General features: G+C 37.3%; 1 pseudogene; it reads left to right on the top strand.

Annotated features, from left to right (window-relative positions):
* The window catches only part of LOC130031527 (poly(rC)-binding protein 2-like), a 55514-nt pseudogene extending 38951 nt beyond the window's left edge, over nucleotides 1-16563 (top strand).
* Nucleotides 16564-20800: the final 4237 nt, after the last annotated feature.

Below are 20800 nucleotides of genomic sequence, written 5' to 3'. Positions count from 1 at the left end.
AAACTCAATGAACTTGGTTATCATGTGGATATAATTGATGGTGCTGAATCCTTTTCGGAAGCTGGCTTGCTCGCATGGTTGCCCTTCATCTAGAGTTCTGCCAATCCTGTTCAGGATGACTTGAGTGAACAGCTTGTAGATGACAGACAATAGGCAGATCGGGTGATATTTGCCAATGTTGTGGATGTCTCCCTTCTTGTACAGTAGTACAGTCCTGCTGATTTTCCATTGTGATGGAACCTTGCATTCAGACAGGTAGCGTGTGAAGAGCCGAGCCAGTGTATTGATGAGTACTGATGATAGGTTCTTCAGGTGTTCAGGTCCGACCTTTTCTGGGCCAGGTGCTGTTTATTTCTTTACTGACGAAATGGCATGTCGGATTTCAGAAGTGAGAACATTGGGAACGACATACCATCCTGCGGAATTTGGTATGTGGGCAGGTGGATGTGGCTATCAAAGAGATCTGAATAGAAGTCAGATAATCTTCTCCACTGCCCTTCTGGAAGATGTGATAGATCCATCAGGATGTTGGAGGGCAGTCGAAGAAATAGCTAAGAGGATGCAGAACCTCCGGCTTTGGGCACATTTCTTTAATTCCACTTTTCTTCCTGCATTAACATACGCCTCATATATCTGGGCCCTACAAAAAAAAAACAGGATGAGAGCACTATTTGGGTCTCCCAAAGAGGAATCTAAAGAGTTATGCTTGGAGTATCACGTTTCACTCAAATGAAAGAAAGAATCAAGAGTTCAGACCTCCATAGATGGTCAAGAATCAGGGACGCTGTCTCCTTTGCCAAGGCGTCAAAAATCAGATGGGCTGGACACGTAATGAGATTTGGAGTCAACTGCTGTACTAGAGCCGTTACTGACTAGATTCCTATGGGATGTCAAAAGACCGCAAGGCTGCCCACCTACAAGATGGTCGGACTTCTTTGTCAAGACCCTGAATGATCAGTTTGAGGTTCTTCATGTTCCTAGAATGAACAAATGCCATTGGGCTACACTAGCACGTGACAGGGACAAATAGAGACATTACTGGCGCCTGCTTGAGCAAATCAATGATTAATGGGAAGTCAAGTGATCAAGTGATTTATTTATTTTTTTAAAGATTCATTTTCTTTTTTTTTATTAGTGAAACACCATTAGATACAGTTGTAAACTTACAAACTTTCGTGCTTGGGTTTCAGTTATACAATGATCCATCCATTCAGTTATACAATACCCATTCCTCCACCAGTGCCCATTCTCCACCGCCAATGATACTAGTAGCCCTCCCATCCCCACACCCCATCCCCCCCCCCACCCCGTCTCTGGCAGAGCATTCCCTTTTGCTCACTCTTTCCTTTTAGAGCTTATAGTTTGTAATAGAGGTTTTGAGTGGCCATCGTGTTTGGTCTATAGTCTATTTTCAGCACGCATCTCACATCCCAAGAGTGTCCTACAAACATCCTTTACTTGGTGTTCCCTTCTCTATCTGAGCTGCCTTTCCCCCCAGCATGTGAGGCTGGTTTTCAAGCCCTGGAGCAGACCTCCTGGTACTTATCTCAATTATTCTCGGGCATTTGACTCCCATTCTGCTACTTTCTATTTCCCAGATGAGTGAAGTCTTTCTATGTCTGTCCCTCTCTTTCTGGCTCATTTCACTTAACGTGATACTTTCAATGTAGAACCACTTCTATGTAAATTTCATGACTTCACCTTTTCTAACAGCTTCGTACTATTCCATTGTTTCTACACCGAAGTTTCTTTAACCAGTCATCTGTTCTTGGGCATTCAGGTTTCTTCCAGTTTCTGGCTATTGTAAAGAGTGCTGCAATGAACAAACAAGTGCAGATGTCATTTCAACTGTACTTTTGTGCCTCTCCGGGATATGTTCCAAGGAGTGGTATTGCTGGGTCAAATGGGAGCTCAGTTTCTAATTTTTTGAGAATCATCCATACTGTTTTCCAAAAGGGCTGAACCAATCAGCATTCACACCAGCAGTGAAGGAGGGTCCCTTTCTCGCTACATCCACGCCAACACCGGTTGTTTTTTTTCTTTTGGATGTGGTCCAGTCTCTGTGGTGTGATATGAAATCTCATTGTTCTTTTGATTTGCATCTCCCTGATGATTAGTGTTGTAGAGCATTTTCTCATGTGCCTTTTTGCTATTCGGATTTCTTCTTTGCGAAATTTTCTGTTCATTTTGTCGCCCCATTTTTCGATGGGGTTGGATGTTTTCTTCTTGTGGAGTTCAACCAGTACATTGTATATCCTTGATATTAACTTCTTGTTGGATGGGTATTGGGATATCCTTTCCCATTCTGTAGACTGTCTTTGTATTCTGGTAATTGCATCTTTTGAGGTGCAGAAGCTTCTTAGTTTAAGATAGTCCCATTTGTCTACCTCTGTTTTCACTTGCTTGGCCAGTGGCGTGTCATCTTTGAAGACACCGTTTGCTTCAATGTTGTGGAGCGTTTTGCCCACCTTGTCTTCAAGCTATTTATTTTTAGTCTTACTGTGATATAAAAGAAGTGAAAATGAGAGTGTAGAAGATGATTCTCTCCATTATATTAAAGACTCTTAAGGCAAAAAGCAAGAGAGAAAAATGGAAGGGAAGCTCTCTTATAATGCTTTGTTGTTAAAGATGTGTGCCCTGATCATAGTAGCAAAGGGGTAGCTTACTATTTATTTAAAGCAATGTTTTTTTACTAGGTGTGCAGTGTTTTGGGACATTTGTCATAAGTAGTGGAAAGGTAATGCTCTTTAAAATTTAGTGGGTAGTTGTCAGAGATCCTTGATATTTATGCTATTTGGAAAAGTTCTGTAGAGTGACTGATAATATGGGTCTGTGTAATTTTCTGATACTCCACTGATACCCATGAAAAGAAAAGACATATTTGCAGATAACAATTATGCTTGTGTATTTCTCAGAGTAATTTTAGGGCATATATATTTTCTCAGCACATGAGAGGTGAGGAACTAGTGGTACCTGGGATCAAACCCGAGTCTCAAACATGCAAGGAATTTGCTTTATCATTTGAGTCATTTCCTGAGTTATCAGTTTACTTTCTTGCTGTTTTTTTTGGCTCAATTTGTGGTGTTTAGTGGTTGCTTCCTGCAATTTTTAGTGGCATGTATTGCCAGGAATTAAAACCAGGGCTCAGATATACAAAGCATGTGGTCCAGTCCTTTAAACTATCTCCCTTGTCCCCAATTTGCATTTTAAATTGTAGCATTTACAGTGATGATATCTATATGAGAAAACACCTGTCATTGTGATTACTAGACTAATCATACATAAAATTTGCATGCCAAATGTATAGCACTTTGTTATATATTTAATTTCTGTATAATTATCATTCATATTACAGCTAATGATTTATTTCTTTAAAAGAATATTGATAGATGTTATTTCTTGTGAATTTCATGTTGGAGAATGAAAGTGGCATTACACCAAATTTTTTTTATATATAGTTAGAGTTAAGAAACAATGGCCTGAAATCTTATACTTAAAGGGGTTGTTCCAGGAACAAAAATATTTCAGAAACAGTTCTGCCTATAACATTGCGATACAATATGCTCTAGGCTTCTGACACTAATTCTCATTTGTGAGTATATGTGTATATGCATGTTTCCAATGATGAAAAATCAGTGAGGCAATTAAAGATTTCAACAATTTAATTGGTGCTAGAGTAATTTGTTGATTGGTAGGTACTTAATTTTTTAGATAATTTGAGACTATCATTAGACATAGTTTTGTTAACTAACTCCAGTGGGAAATGATGCTGAGAGAGTAAAAAAACATTCTTGTTCCCCAGAAGTATGAACATCCAGGTTATACACTCTATATTTTTAAGTTTATATTACAAAAACAGTCCTCTATAAAAAAATCCATCATTTAAGTTTCTGATTATATTGTCATGTTTTTACAAAGTGCTCTGCAAAAGCTCTGAATTTTAAAGTTTGCAGTGATATGGAAAACTATACACTTGCATTTATATTTTCAATTCTTATAATAGTTTTAAAATGAAAACAAAGGCAATAAAGTCAGCATCGAATGTTATAAAGCCATCATTACAGAAACTGGAAAATTGATTATACAGAACATCAAAACATCTTAGATTTGACTTTATAAGAAAAATCTTATTAAAAAGCACTATTGGCAAAACGAGGAATAGGAAAACAATAAGAATATACATGACAACTAGTGAAATAGAAAATGGAATATAAATGTCATATTAAAATGTGAACTAATAAAATGTAATATTACTTGGTTATATTACAATATGAGTATTTTAATGGTGTAAAAATCTTGAAATGGCAAGGAGATGAAATGGAAATCTTAGATCCATTTTCTTTGATTATTAATGAGTAATTATATTTCATTTCTGAATCATATCTCCCCAAAGTATTTGCATGTGATATGGCCTTTCTCTGGTAAGGGATTTCCTAGCAACACATTGAATGTTGGGGCAGGGAAGGGGAGAGGATTGCAGTCTCCCCTTAAATGAGAAGTTAAAATGAGAAGACAAAAATGACAAAACATCAGGCAGTACATAATAAATACAGTAAATATGGACAGTACCTACCCGCCTACAACAAATATTTGGATATTGTGCAATCCTACTTTAATATTTTTTGCAAAACATACTTAGGTATATTCAGATAGAAAAATAATTTTCTAAATTTTCTAAAAATGTATTTTGTTTGTTTAATGAATCCTTAGTATGCACTAAAAAACAATTTGGTTTTTGAGAGTCAAGAAAACAATGGGTAGGAACCAGAGGCACAATGGATCAGGAGTCAGAGGTACATGTTTTGCATGTTCAGAGTCCTGAGGTTGATTGTAAAGCCTAAGATTGGGTCCTAGCACTGAGCTCTCTGCCTGGGTCCCTGAGTATGGTCTACCCAGGTCATTTGTGAACTTCTTGAATCAATAACAATGACATATAAATTAAAATAATGTGGATAGACTGACCCATGGTTATCAAGAAAGACGTTCTATTTAAACAATTTTTATGAGGGCTAGAGTGGTAATACAATGTGTAGGGTGTTTGTCTTGCAGACAGCCAATGTGGTATTCCAGATGATCCCCTGAGTACCACCAGGAGCAATTCCTGACTGCAGAGCCGGGAGTAACCCCTGTGTATCACCAGATGTGACTAAAACTCTTTCTCCTCACTCAAGAAAATAAATAAATAAAATAAATTTTCTGTCTCTTATTCTAGTTAATAATTCTGTTTTTCTCAACAGACTAAGTTAGGGATGCAGTAATCCCAAAGCACATTTTTATTCTTTCATGCAGATTTGGACTTTGCTTTCTTTAATATAAGCCTTTTTATACTTGTATATTGTTTGTTCAGTTTTCATGTATGTTTTTCAGTGTCTTTTTGAGATATAACTTATGTGAAAGCAATATTCAAATCCTGATTGCTACATGGCAAGTTTGTTGTTGTTGTTGTTGTTATTGATTTTGGACCACAAAATCAATAAAAGCAGATTTGTTGTTGTTGTTGTTGTTATTGATTTTTGGACCACAAAGTTAATAAAAGTCTTGAGAAGTTTCTCAAGGCTTTCTAGCAATGAGCTCAGGGATCACTCCTGGCATAACTTGGGGTGGCAGAAATAGAACCCTGTTTTGCTGTATGCTAGAAAAGCACCCTACCTACTGTACTATAATACAGCCCTTTTCATGGAAATTTTAATCAAATATAAACCCAAGGGACCATCCCATGATCAGAATATCAAACATATCCATCATTGAGCAATTTACTTCATTTATTTCCAGTCAATTTTTATCTCTGATCTTACCTTACCATCATAATCTCCAGCAATCACTCTTCCTACTTCTTTCACTGCAGATTAGTTTCTTCTGTAAATTTCTTCTTCTTGAAATTGTTATACATTATACACATTATTCACCTTTCCACAATTAGAAGTCTTTTGTTAAATATATGCTTTTTAGATTTATCTCTGTGTATTAATAAAACAATGATTTAACCAATATATATTCTAATCCAGAGTTCTCACCCTTCCTTAGCTAGTAAATGAACATACTCAGTGATAAATTGAGGCTTCTGATTCCAAATTCAGTACATTCATTTTGGTTATAGTTGCCTCTGCAGTGAATTTCCATCAGAACTAAGGCATATAACACTGGAGAAAATAGAGTAACTCTAGAATTAGACTTTCGATCAGTGAGTCTCATTTTTGTTTATTTTCGCCATAAATTGCTTTGAGCCTCAAGAGCAACAGAATTCAAAACTTATGGCCTGGGGCTGAACAAACCAGAAAATCTAGCAAACTCCAAATTTGTTGAATGATCAGCTTCAAAGTCAAGAGAATGCTTTTATTTTCTAACATATTTGGTCTTTGCCTAGAGAGTATTTTACTTGCTCTTATATTTCTGATCATTTTAAATTTAATGTTTTCTATAATTGTTCAGAAACTATTTTAAGTGCCATAAAGATAGTACAGGGGTTAACACACTTAGTTACATCTTGATGACCGTGGCTCAAGTCCTCAACACTACATTTGGTCCTTAAACCATCACCAGGATTCTCTCTTGAACAGAGAGCTAGAAATATCTCCACTTGGGTGTGATGCCCCAAACAAACAAAACAAACATGACAAACATGTCTCTATTAAGATAGCCTGTAATATAAGTTAAAACATGGATTGAACCTGAAGGACGTTAAGCTTAGAGAAATATGTCAGTTATAGAAGGACAAGTATTGCATGACTCACTTATATAAGATTTTTTTAAAGATCAAACTAATAAAATCATAGACTTGCAAGGTGGTTTCTAGTGGCAGAGACAAATGGGGAGTTATAAATCAATAGCATGCAATTTCAGTTATAGAAGATGAACACGTTCTAAATATATGTTGGTTAACATTATGCATACAGATAACAGTGCTGTATTGTATACCAAACACTGTTGAAATGGTAGTCTATGCTTAAATTTGGTGTATTTACTAAAATGAGAAATTGCACAAACAATTCACACTTTAATATAAACTAATTTTCAATGTAAATTTGGCACACTTCTAACCAAAATTTAATTTCAAAGGTAAAGATCAATAGGAAATCCCATCAAATAGTTCATTAGGCATAGTGAACATTTAAAATAAATAAATATTTATGCATAAAATTAATACACAGAACTCCAATCTTGAAATAAGTTTTCCCCCACTTTGATTTCTGGGCCATACTCAGCAGCGCTCAGGGGATTTTTTTTGGTAATTTTTAAAAATTTAATTAAAATTTTTAAAAATTAAAAAAATTAAAATTTAAAAAAATATAAAAACCCTGATTTACAAAGTTATTGATAGTTGAGTTTTAGAAATATAATATTTCAACACTACTCACAGCACCAGTATCAACTTCCCTCCACCAGTGTTCCCATATTCCCTCCCAACGCCCCAACTCAAGACTCATCCCCTGTCTGCCAATTTGAGAGGGACATTACCAAGTTCCAGTCTAGATTTTCATCTTAGATTTCATGTTTTCAGTCTTGATGATTCTGTGTTTTGGGAATAACACTCATCCATATCGTCAGTAAAACTGAAGCTCTAACCATGTTCCTCATTACTTTCCATTCTCTTCTTCTCATTTCTACCCCTTGCCCTTGATTTCTTTCCTTCTCTGTCCTTCTCTAAACAATTAGGTCAAGGGTGACCTAGGCATTTCCCCTTTATCGGGATACATTTCCTCATCTAGTGTTCATCCTAAAATTGCTTGAATCTTTCTTCCAGTGATTGCTTTATTTCCATGACTGTTGTATGAGGCTTTGATTTGAGAGTCTCAACATTGAGGCTTGCAGATTTATTTAAACTTTATGATTTTTCAGGACTTGTTTTCTTATCTGCCAGAGCAGGTTAAATACTTTATTTCATAATTGTTCCTAAAGATTTGTGGGTACTATAATTTGAGATTCAGCCTTCCAAATATCTGAGATCTTATGTAATTTGTTGTTTTCAACAAGCAGTACTCGTTCAAAATGTATCAATCGAATAATGTCTGTGCTTAGGATGTTATTTCACTGTTCATGCAGTTCCATACCTAATATTCCCATTTGTATATAAGGGTTAGAATAGACATATTGGAGAAAATATAAAGACCCAAGAACCCTTGGAATTGGTGAGGGTAAAAGGGGTAAAATTGTCCTCTTCCAAGTTTTTGATTGGGTCTTTGGATTTTTGTTATTGAGTTTTGTGAGTTATTTCTGTAACTTGAATATCAATACTTTATTTGGTGTTTTGACCAAATATTTTCTTATTTCCTTAATATTTTCTCCCATTCAGTTGGGAATCTTTTAGTTTTAATCTTATGTTTTTTTTTTTTCCATAGGGCAGAGTCTCCTGCGCCCGCACCTGACTGTCCTCACCGGGGCCCTTTGGAGGGGATGGGTTGAGTTTCCCTCCCTGCCCCTAGCAGAGCCCTAGCAACTGAAGACCTCCGGAACCAGCCACAGCCATGCTAAGACCACTCTCCACACTTATGAAGGAACCAGCAGAGGAACAAAGGCATGCGGGTCCCAGAGCTGAGATCTTTAAGCCTGCTCGTATCAGGACTAGGCCTCCTCCACCCAGATCCCCCATCTTCCAGTAGGTAGGTGTCACACCCATCAACTGCCCCTGGTGCCAGGTACTCCCATCAATGGCCAAGAACCAGAGACTGTAAAACCCAGCTCCCGGAAGCATCTTATTATCTAGTTCTTACTCTGGAGAACCCAGCAGGCTACCGAGACCATTCTGCCCACACAGCAGAGACTGGCAAACTCCCCGTGGAGTGCTCAATATGCCAAAAATGAGAAATAATGATGGGCCTCATTGTCCTGACCCTGAAAGAGCCTTGAATATGGCACTTTCTAAAATTTCAAGGGCGAGGACGAAGGAGATGTTACTGGTGCCTGCTCTAGGAAATTGATGATCAACAGATCATCGTGATCGTGATCAGTTGGGAATCTTTTAGTTTTAATCTTTTTTTTCCCAGCAGAAACTTTTTAATCTGATGTAGTCCCATTTGTTTATTTTTGTTTCTGTTGTCTTTGCAAAAGAAATCATATCATTATAAATACCATTAAAGTTTAAATCTTGGAGTCTTCTACTTCTATTTTCCTCAATATATTTAATGGATTTTGATTTGATCTGATCTCAAAGCCTTAGATACACTGTGAGTTGATGTTTGTGTCAAGAATAAAATCTGAATCCAACTTTATTTTTCTATATGGGATTATCTAATTTTTCAAAACTATTTGTTGAAGAGGCTATATTTACTCAACTTCATGTACTCAGCTCCTTTGTTGAAAATAAACATAGATTTGAGGATTTGTCTTTGGGTAAAGGTGCTTTTTAAAAAATTTTTTTATATAGTTTTGTTTTTCTTGGGCTGGAGCGATAGCACAGTGGTAGGGCGTTTGCCTTGCACGCAGCCAACATGGCCAACCCGAGTTCGATTCCTCCGCCCCTCTCGGAGAGCCCGGCAAGCTACTGAGAGTATCTTGTCCGCACAGCAGAGCCTGGCAAGCTCCCTGTGACGTATTCGATATGCCAAACACAGTAATAACAAAGTCTCCAATGGAGATGTTACTGGGCCCGCTCGAGCAAATCGATGAACAACGGGAGGGCCTTTACTTTTACTTTACTTGTTTTTCTTATCTGTGTTCTCTTTCTTCCAATTTGTATATATCTTTCTGCACACAACCACGACTCATTGTCACAAGTTTACTTTCTTCTATACTGACATAATTAGCAAAAAGAAAAGTCTCATCTACCTAATATTGCTGTCATACGGACAAATTATTTTAGTAATAAATTTCTAGGCAAGGGTCTTCTTCAACTTTTCAGTATCATTGTTTTTCAGTGCTCATGCAAAACTTTTCATTTTATACCACTTCATCTCAGGGAGGTATGTAAGCACAATCCTGCAGAAGAGGGCACTCATCTACTCTTCTTCACTGCAGTCCTTGGCAAGAGATGTAGGGTCATTTGAGAATATTCTAATTAGTAAATTTGGCTCCAAGGAATCTACTCACACAGTGCTTTTTCAGGGACTCAGCATATTGTTTCACTGTAAGAATAGAAACCAGTTAATCTTGTGTTTATTATACTCTCTCCTTCCCAAATCTCGGGGTGAGTTAGTTTGGGATTACTCTCATCTCTTGGCAGAGTCCCTATTCTGCCTTCCTGGGCCCGTACACTGTGTTGGACTTTGGCAGACTTTTGTAATAGCTGTGTTGGAGGAAGAGGTTTAATTAACGTAATGCAGCCTGGCAGCGGTAAATAGCATATGGAAAGCTGAAAATTCCCAGTAAGCCCAGCCTGTTAAATGTCCTCAGTCTTCGTCATGATCAGCATTAGGACAAGAAAGGAGTCCTTCTGGCTGAAGCTGTGGGGGGCTCTGTCTCATGCCTGCTTTCAGTGCGGCTAGATCCACACTTTGGCAATCTGGTCGCTCCCCAGGTTTTTCACCCTCATCTACTAATGGGTTTTCTTCTCTTTGGTGCCCTCTCAGCAGAATGATCCAATTTCTCAATTACCCTGAGTTGGTAACAGACATCACTGCTCTCCTTGCCTCTCCCTTTGTGTCTTTTTCAAGTTGGAAAACTGCAATCACAACGAAAATTTGGAGTTCTTACTGGAAGACCCCAGGGAACCTTCTACACTCCTCAGTTACTAAACTGTATTCCCTCCTTAGTAATAAGGCAACAAAGTCTCTACAATTATCATAAAATATAGCATGTCCAATTTCTTTCTATTAACAATCCTTTGATCTTGTACAAGTATGAGGACAGTGATTCTAAGGTTCAAAATTATCCTTTTAGATTTTTTAGATATCAAGAAAAGGAAGACAGTACAAATAGAGTAAGAATATAGAGGAGATGTAATAGAATGTTCTTGGAAGATCAGATTTGATGAATGGCCATGAAAAGTGTTCATCAGTAGAGCACCTCTGTATATATTGATCTCTACCATTCCCCCAAGCTGGAAACAAAGAAAAACTGAGTTGATACATGGGAGATACATAGGATCCATTCTTTTATTGATAGAGTCGCACTTAAGAAATGTTACTAAAATCATAAGACTGTATCTAAATATTAAACTTCCAAGTGGTGATAGAAAAATGGAGTCTTTCAAGATTTAAGTTTCCTTGGATCTTCCGGTTAGGAACTTGAAATTTTTGGTATTGTAGCAGCTTTCTCTTAAGGCAAAGAAGGCTCTAGATGAAAATGACATCACCCTAGATTTGTCCTTTCTTCCTAAAATTTAAAGATTTTGGTGTTCAAAGTTCTTCACTTCTGTTCTCTTTAAAGAAAACAAGTGGCTTTTTTTCACTTACACATAAAAAATATGTCTGATATAGTTTGCACACCTAGAGGATAATTCTCACTTGAGCAAACGTGTGTTCTGATGTTCTATAGTGGTTGATTCTAATCTAGGATTCAGGAAATTCTGTTTGGTGGAAATTAATATCTCCATATCCATATATACTCACCCAGGAACTCATCTATAATAAATTATTTACCAGTCAAGTCTTTATAGTCTGCTAACTTAATGACCCCTCGATATATCTCTTTATTACCAAATGTAATTTCCTTTTTAAACTATAGAATTTTTTTTATTAGTGAAACACCATGAGGTACAGTTGTAGATTTACAATTTTTTGTGCTTGGGTTTCGATTATACAATGATCAAATACCCATCCCTCCACCAGCGCCCATTTTCCACCACCATGGATAATATCCCTCCCACCCCCATCCTCTTATCCCCCCCTGCCTCTGTGGCAGGGCAATCCCTTGTGTTCTCTCTCTCCTTTTGAGTGTTGTAGTCTGCAAAAGAGGCATTGAGTGGCAAACATGTTCAGTCCATAGTCTACTTTCGACATGCATCTCCCCTCCTGGGAGGATCCTCCAAACACCCTTTATTTGGTGCTCCCTTCTCTATCTGAGCTGCCCTTTTCCCTAGAATGCCCGGCTGGCCTCTAAGCTATGAAGTAATCCTCCTGGTGCTGATCTCAGTTATTCTTGGGTATTAATCTCATATTTTGTTAATTTATATCCCCCAGATGAATGCAATCTTTCTATGTCTATCCCTCTCTTTCTGACTCATTTCTCTTAGCATGATACTTTCCATGTTGTACCACTTGTATGTAAATTTCATGACTTCATCTTTTCTAACAGCTACATAGTACTCCATTGTGTAGATGTACCAAAGTTTCTTTAACCAGTCATCTGTTCTTGGGCATTCAGGTTTCTTCCAGTTTCTGGCTATTGTAAAGAGTGCTGCAATGAACAAACAAGTGCAGATGTCACTTCGACTATACATTTTTGCCTCTCTGGGATATATTCCCAGGAGTGGTATTGCTGGGTCAAATGGGAGCTCAATTTCTAATTTTTTGAGAATCGTCCATACTGTTTTCCAGAAGGGCTGAACCAGTCGACATTCCCACCAACAGTGAAGGAGTGTCCCTTTTTCGCCACATCCACGCCAGCATCGGTTGATTTTTAAACTATAGAATTTTAAAAGATAATTTTATTTCTCTATTTTCATTTGATATGCCGGACACAGTAACAACAAAGTCTCCAATGGAGACGTTACTGGGCCCGCTCGAGCAAATCGACAATCAACGGGAGGGCCTTTACCTTTACCTTACCTTATTTTCAATCATCCACCATAGTTTAAAAAGTATTAAAGTTTACTGAAAAGGATGGTAAATGACAGGATGAATTCAACTTTATTAAATAAGTAGTGTTTAAAGATTAATTATCTTTGTTGAAATAAAGAAAATTATAAAAACGAATAAATAATACAGGAAAAGTAGGACAAAGCAATGAAACAGGTGCTAAGGTGCTTGCCTTTTACATTGTTGACTCCATCTTGATCCGTATATTGGCCCAGCACTGCCAGAAGTGTTCCTCGAGTACAGAGCAAGAATTAAACCCTGAGTACCACCAGGTATACCATCAATCCAAACAAAGTGTGACATTAAACATCAATTGCAATATAATGTAAAATTTAATAACATACTTTTTCTGTAATTTTGGTCTACTCCTTAGAATGTGCTCTGGTCTTGCGGTCAAAGACTTTGAAATATGTGAAGATGTGTGACTTTAAACCAAAACTCCAAGAAATGTTATAGTTTTCAGTGTTGTTCATTTCTAGGACTCACTTCTTTGTTTTCTGGACTATGTAGTTCCCAGCTTGAAAATTTTGAAAAGTCCCAAACTTTCAAAAGTCTGTGCTAAGTTTAATATATTTAATATGTTCAACCATGAGTGTGGAAAGGTTGGACTGCAGCTGAATCCCACAAAGACAATGTTTATGAGAAATGACTAGTTACTAACATTCCATTCGCTCTCGACAGAATGAACATCTCCAAATGCAGCAGTTATGTGTACCTAGGTTGAAAACTCAAAATGATGAACGATCTGGCACCTGAATTGTGCAGGAGGAAGAGAGCGACTCTCTTCAAGAGCGTCAAAGAAATAGCTAAGAGGATGAAGAAACTTCAACTCTGGGCACATCTCTTCCACTCCACTGTTCTTCCTGCATTAGTAGGTTGAGAATGCATTCGGGTCTCCCAAAGAGGAATCAAAAGAGCTATGTTTGGAATATGACACTTTACTCAAGTGAGAGAAGGAATCCAGAGTTCTGACCTCCATTGACGATCAAAAATCAGCGACGCCGTCTCGTTTTCTAAGGCGTTGAAAATCAGATGGGCTGGACACGTAATGCGATTTGGAGATGACCACTGGACTCGAGCCACTACCTACTGGATTCCAAGGGACATCAAAAGATCACGTGGCTGCTCACCTACAAGATGGTCAGACTTCTTCATCAAGACCCTAAATGAACGATTTGAGGCGCTTTGTATTCTTGGAGCAAGCAGATGCAATTGGGCTACACTAATACAGATCAGGGATGAATGAAGACATTACTGGTGCCCACTCGAGCAAATTGATGAGCAACGGAATGTCAAGTGATCAAGTGATCATCTCTAAACTTAATAATTTTTGAACAATTCCCCCTTAATTTTTAATGGACTCCACCAAATATGCAGCTGTCCTAGTTTTTTTGAATTTCTGAGATGAACATAACCTTCAGAAATCAATGAAGACCCCATAGGGTCATAAAATAACATCTCAGAGAAAAGGCACAACTCTTCCCATCAACCAACTGAGGTCAGTCACCTATTGGCCTGTAGCTCAATGCAACTGATTAGTTTGTGTAGGTTGAACCAACATATCATTTTTTCTAATAACTCAAGGAATTATAATAAATTATGAATTAAGGTATATACATGTATATATTATTTAGTCACCATGAAATGACAAAGTCATTCACAATTGGGTTTGATTTCAGGTACATAACGTTTTTTTTTCCTTTTTTGGGGGGGCGGTTACGCCTGGCAATGCAAGGGGTTACTCCTGGCTCTGCACTCAGGAGTTACTCCTGGCGGTGCTCAGGGGACCAGATGGGTTGCTGGGAATTGAACCCGGGTCGGCCGCTTGCAAGGCAAATGCACTACCCACTGTGCTATCTCTCCAGCCCCATAGGTACATAACGTTTTAACATTGATCCTTTCATCAGTGTTCACTTCCCTCTACCAATACTCCCTCCCAACCCCTTTTTGCTTCCCATCCAGTCTGCTTGTATAAGAGGCACATTTTTTTTAAATATAAGCTTTTGCACTATAGTTACAGTATGGTTGTTGATAGAATTTTATACATTACACTCTACCACCTTTCAGCACCAACTCTGACTTGCTGTTGAATGCTTTCCTCCATCATAGACTATGTCCTCTTTCTGACCTATCTCCCAACCCCTCAATAGGTATGTTTCCTTCTGAGTACTACTTCTCATGTTCTTTGTTTTCCTTGTTTTGGGGTATTTATTAGTCCAGAAATAAATTAAGGTATATCAACCCAAAATGTTTTGAAATGGTTTGTTACTTGGTAATACATGATTTCAAGTCTCAAATACTCAAATAGGAACACCTGTAACTTTAGAAGTGTAGATTTCAGTTAAAATTTAGCTTTTAACTATCTTAACACCTCTAATTCTACTTTATTAATTAATTTTAATTAATTTATTATAGAAAGAAAATTAAATAAGTGGTTGCTTTTAAGTTTAATGTTCAAAAGGAGAATATTGCATCAAAACACTAAAAACTTCAACCTGAGGATTGATGGGATGATTTAGACTTCAATAATTCATAATGTGACTCAGACACATTAATATGTTGAATTTGTAGGTGACAGGCACTCAAAATGATGCTCAAAAAAGTAGGAATTCAATATAGAAAGAATAAAATCTAATAAAAATACTTTTAACTTCTAGATGAATAAATAGAGATGAGATTGCTCTAAAATTGTTATAATTTTAAAAGAACTAAAGGCAAATTTAAATAAATGACTGGGGTTATAAAAAAACTGCCTCAAGATAGTGTACAAAATTAACCTAAGTAAACATTTTACACTGTTTAAGACGATTCCTATGAAATACTTGATAATCTAAACTTTCAATCATTATGGGTATAGAAATCCCATAAATTATAACACAATGATGGAAATAGGAATGTTTTGTTTCAATTAAAAATAACGACAGTTAAGAGTATGGGGAATATTCTCTGCCGTGGAGGATGGGGGAGGGTGGGGATGACCGCAGAGCAGGAGGGGCTGACCTGTCCCTCTTTTTTTTTTATTAGCTTGAAAATTCTTTTTTTTTTTAAAAAAAAAAACATTTTTATTGAATCACTGTGAGATAGACCCTTACAAAGTTGTTCAGTCATACAGCTGGCATCCCACAATCTATCACTGAGTGTGTGAAACAGATCTTTATGGTCATGTTGGAGGCCCCTCCAAGGGTCATCCCGTACCGGCCCAAGACATCCAGTTCTCCAGTCATCTCTGCAGGTGGTCAGGGTAGGTACACCACAGGCAGCGACAATGAGAGCTATCCCCACACAACCCCATCCATGTGCCTCAACCCTGACCTGGAGGGACCATCTCTAGAGGCCTATACCATTCAAAGACAGTATGCAATTACACAGCTGGATTTGACCAGGCTGCACCAATTGGCAATGCAACATTTTCCTATGACGCATGGCAACATTGGATTCAGTGCAGGTTTGGGTGCATCAGACTACTTCAGGTTTGGGTGCATCAGACTACTTCTCATGAACTCACCATTCCAAACGATTTGATTGTCTGCATAATCGGGTGTCAAGGTGCCAAAATCAATGAGATCCATCCGTCAGATGCCTGGGGTGGAGATCAAAATTGCGAACCCAGTGGAAGGATCTACTGATAGGCAGGTTACCATCACTGGATCTGCTGCCATCATTAGCTTGGTTCAATATCTTATTAATGTCAGGCTTTCCTCAGAGACGGGTGGCATGGGGAGCAGCTAGAACAATGCAGATTAATCCATAATTCATTCTGCTGTTCACCACCACCCATGATCCATCTGTGTAGTTTCTGAACAGTCACCGATTCCAGGTTTTAAATAGTTTGTAAATTTTCAGTTTCTACACACTTTATCATCCACTTGTGCTTTTTTAATTAAAGTGTTTTAATTCCAAACAAACAAAAAAAGTAATTGCAAGTCTCAATTTTTCCAATAGTATCATCTTGAGACTTCAGAGGTAGTCTGTATAACTCTTTAATATGGTTCTTTTTAGACATTGAGGTTTTCTCATGTTTGAAAGTTAAATCCCACTTAATTGTGAATGGAATGAGTGTACATATTTTCAATACAGTATTTTGGTATTAAGATAGAGAACAATGATGCAGGATGGCAGTGTTGGGAGAGAGGTCACAAAATTTCATTTTTAAATGAACACATTGAATACATTGCCTTTAATATTTCTAAGCTTATTGACTATAATTAATCCTTCACTCACTTTGTCCATATGAATTGCTTTGTAAAGTAATATAGTTGTGTCTACTTATGAGAATTAAGTAATTTTCAGGAAGCATTACTAAGAGATACTTTGAATAATAAAATGAATGTTTAATTTTATCTGTAGTTCTTTGTGACTGTTCATTTAAGTGGACTTTGTTGTATGTTCAAAATCTCAATGCTTCTTATAATGATGTTGTAAGATAATAACCAATCTCACTTTTAAAATATTTTCCCATTTTAGGATTAATACCCAGCAGTGATCCCAGGCCATGGCTTCTCAGAACTGTGAGAACAAAATAAAAAAAAGAGAGAGAACTATGAGAACATACTATAAATTGTTTTCCACAACTTTGGTCTGTTAAGTAAGCACTGCACTGCACTGCACTTCACTGCACTGCACTGCACTGTCCTCCCATTGTTCATCTATTTGCTGGAGCAGGCCCAGTAATGTCTCCATTGTGAGACTTGTTGTTACTGTGTTTGGCATATCAGATATGTCACAGGTAGCTTGCCAGGTTTTGACATGTGGGCTAGATACTCTCGGTAGCTCTCAGAGAAGGGTGGAGGAATCAAACCTGGGTCGGCCTCGTGCAAGGGAAACGCTCTACCCGCTATTGCTCCAGCCCATTAAGTAAGCAAAATAGTTAAATATATATTATTTTTTAAAACTAATACTAATCCTGATGTTTGAAGCAGGTCTTTGTTTATATAAACTTTTATAGTTTTCCAGATTGGTTAAGTATAGAATGTATCTCATGAACACTAGTCCTTTTGGTGTTCATTAGTTGAAAGATGTGAAAATTCTGGTGTGAATAAAATATGTGGTACTATAAAGACTTTCCGTAATTTATTCAAAATAATAGCATGTAAAATTTGAAACCAAAATCCTGTATTCAATGAGTATCAAAGTGATACTTAATAGACTAAAACGATAATAAGGGCTCATGTAAAGGAATGTTTTAATAAGATGTTGTATACCATAAAAAGTAATTTGATACAATATTGAGGCTGAACAGCTGCTGAGCAAAATATTTTGGAGGAAGTTACCATTATCCCAATTTTAAATTCTTGTCTTAAAGAATATTTGCCCCTTATTTTCTCTCAGAACTCTTACTTTGGGGCATATCAGTCATTATGTGTGGAATTTGAATATCATGTATGAGAAAACCTAAAAAAGTCATTTGAAGAGTCTGTATGGGGGAATATAAGTAAACACATGCTAGATAAACATATAACAGTATATAAACCACATAGTAGTATGAATGCCATATACGTGTTGTTATATGTCTGCTTTATGTCTGCTGTATGTCAGTATACTGCATGATTGTCTCAGATTTTATATAAACTTCTTGTTTGTTTTTGGGCCACATTTTGTGTTGTTAGGGCTCTGGATCCATGTTTACTCCAGGAGAGGGCAGGGTATCCTATTATCCTACGGGGTGTTGGTTTCAAATCTGGGTCAGCAGCATGCAAGGCAAGTTCCCTACCTGTTTTACCATTACACCAACCCTATGAAGATTTTTTTTCTTACTGAAATGTTGGTTGCGGCATTATTGAGCATTTTTTAAACATTTTTTTTAAAAAATGTGCTGGCATTACTATAAATAACAACAACAACAACAACAGAGTTAAACAAGGGGCCAGAGAAATAGTAGAGAGGTTAAGGCACAAGCCGTGCTTAAAACAGAAACCAGTTTGATCCCTGACTACATGGTCCCCATGGACATTACATGAATATTACAGGGAATAGACCAGAGGTCCCCTGACACCGTGAGAGCGGCTCAGGTAATCTCTAGTACTGCAAAACCCGAGAAACACTGCATCCTTGGTCCACTGATTCCACACAGCCTGATTAGCCAAGAATTACAGAAATCAACTCCTTGAGCCTCCTGAGCACCACTTAGGAGCTCCTCTCCCATCCCTTTAAATGCTCACTAAAACAGGGTGCAACAAAATACAAGTGCATTTAATAAACTTACATAACCAGACCTGGCAAATTCACAGAAACATGGAAAATTATAATAAATATGTTGAAATTCATGGGAGGCAGAAGGTAGATTTTATGCGCAAACATGTAGTTGGGGGAATACTTTCTAAGCCAGACTTGATTTAGATATAAAATTCATGGAATTTGAACTTAAAACTAATTCTGTAATGCAATAACTTCTGGTTGGCTTTGAGAGGACACTATGTATTTTTTAAATGGAAGAAGGATAAGTAATGGGTGATCAGACATCTGAGTGTGATAGATTTAAGTTAACTAGATATTGGATATTAACCCTGAGTATTTTAGGCTTCATCAGTGGATTGTCCTGTTTTTTCCCCCACAGAGAAACTTACAGTGCTCACATGAGCATTCCTAATCCCGAGTTTATCTTTCACTTTTCCTTTGTACTTTACCTCTCATTGTTAGCTATTAAAATTGAGGAATTGATTACTTATAAAGTCAAAGTAATACGCTTAATTACTTATAAAGTCAAACCTTCTGGTAACTCTGGAATTTGTATCTACAGTGAACTACTTGCTTTTATCTTTCCCCTAGAACCTTTTCATGTCTTACTATAGAACAATGTTATTGCTTAAACACAGAAAGACTGTTAATGCTGTGCTCCTAATATTTGGGAGTTGACTGACTCTAAAATATATTTTCTCCTGGGAATCTGTCATAATTACTTGACTCAGGATTCCTAACACCCCCCAAATCTGTGTCCCACCAAGGGATCTCTGGATGGACCCAGGGAAAAACAGCAAAGCTACCCTGGCTTCAATATGGGACGGTCTAGAAATCATAAAACACTGTCTTGACAAGTTATAATGACCTAAAATACAGGACCATATAAAGTAGGAAAAGTTTGAAGACTTAGTCTGGGATTTATGGTAAAAGCTCAGCTGAATTTAAACCTTAAATTCTGAACCCCAGATAACTAAGTTTTGGAATCTATATTGCTTAATGTGTTTATCCATATTAGTAAGAAATAAACTTAATTGTTTAATATGTGCTAACAGCAAGGGAAAGAGAAAAGCAATATAGATGCTTGTTGCCCGAGTGAATTTGTTAGTATTGTTTTAGACAGAACATCTCCTTGAGTTAATCCCCCCCAAAGAGTTCCCTTCATTGAAACACTTTACCTCTGTAAATGATCAGTCACACCTACATGCACACTCATAAATAAATCTCGAAAGAGATCAACAAGTAGTAGAGATTCCTCCAGATCCCTCACCAGGCTGATTCTCATATCCGGGGCATCCTGGACGGGGTCAGGTAAGCCCATCACCAGTGTAAACAGAGCCAGGTCAGCCGAAACCTCTATAATCTAATTGCTACCATGCTCATGGCCAGATTCTATAGGTTTAAAATGAGCTTAATCCAGGAATGAATGTGTTAAAAAACTCAGGTGTGCGGGTTTTGTGTCTGAAATTTCCAGGCTCTCAGAGGGTTTGGGATGGGTGAAGCCTTCAATTCCTCTATTTTTTCAGAAGTCTGGTAGTCATGCCCATGAACTGCCTCTGGCATCATATAAACTCATTTACTGACCATGATCCAGAAACTGATAGATAAATCTTGAAAGGGATCAACAAGCTACTGAGATGTTTCTGGGCCCCAAAGTCACCATACAGTTAAAAATTTAACTCCACCTGTATCACTCCATTAAGAATTTTAGAATTCCTGAAGTGTGCACCAAGTATAGCACACCACCTTGGATGGGATGTAAAGTGGAAGGCAACTAATCTTGATTAAGAGAATATTAATACACAAGGTTTAACCTATCACAAAATGTTAGCAATCTCTTTTAGAAGGGATTAATTGCTCCAGGGTGAGATAAAACAACCTTCACACATTCTTCTAAAGAAATTGTTTTTGATTATTTTTAGCGAATTATTCATAAGAAGGAATAAAAAATAAAG

This window comes from Sorex fumeus, unplaced genomic scaffold, assembly GCF_029834395.1.
Source record: "Sorex fumeus unplaced genomic scaffold, SorFum_2.1 ptg000047l, whole genome shotgun sequence".
In the NCBI taxonomy this organism is placed as follows: domain Eukaryota; kingdom Metazoa; phylum Chordata; class Mammalia; order Eulipotyphla; family Soricidae; genus Sorex; species Sorex fumeus.
The sequence above is the reverse complement of the archived record's forward strand: the minus strand, read 5'-3'. Positions and strand labels throughout refer to the sequence as shown.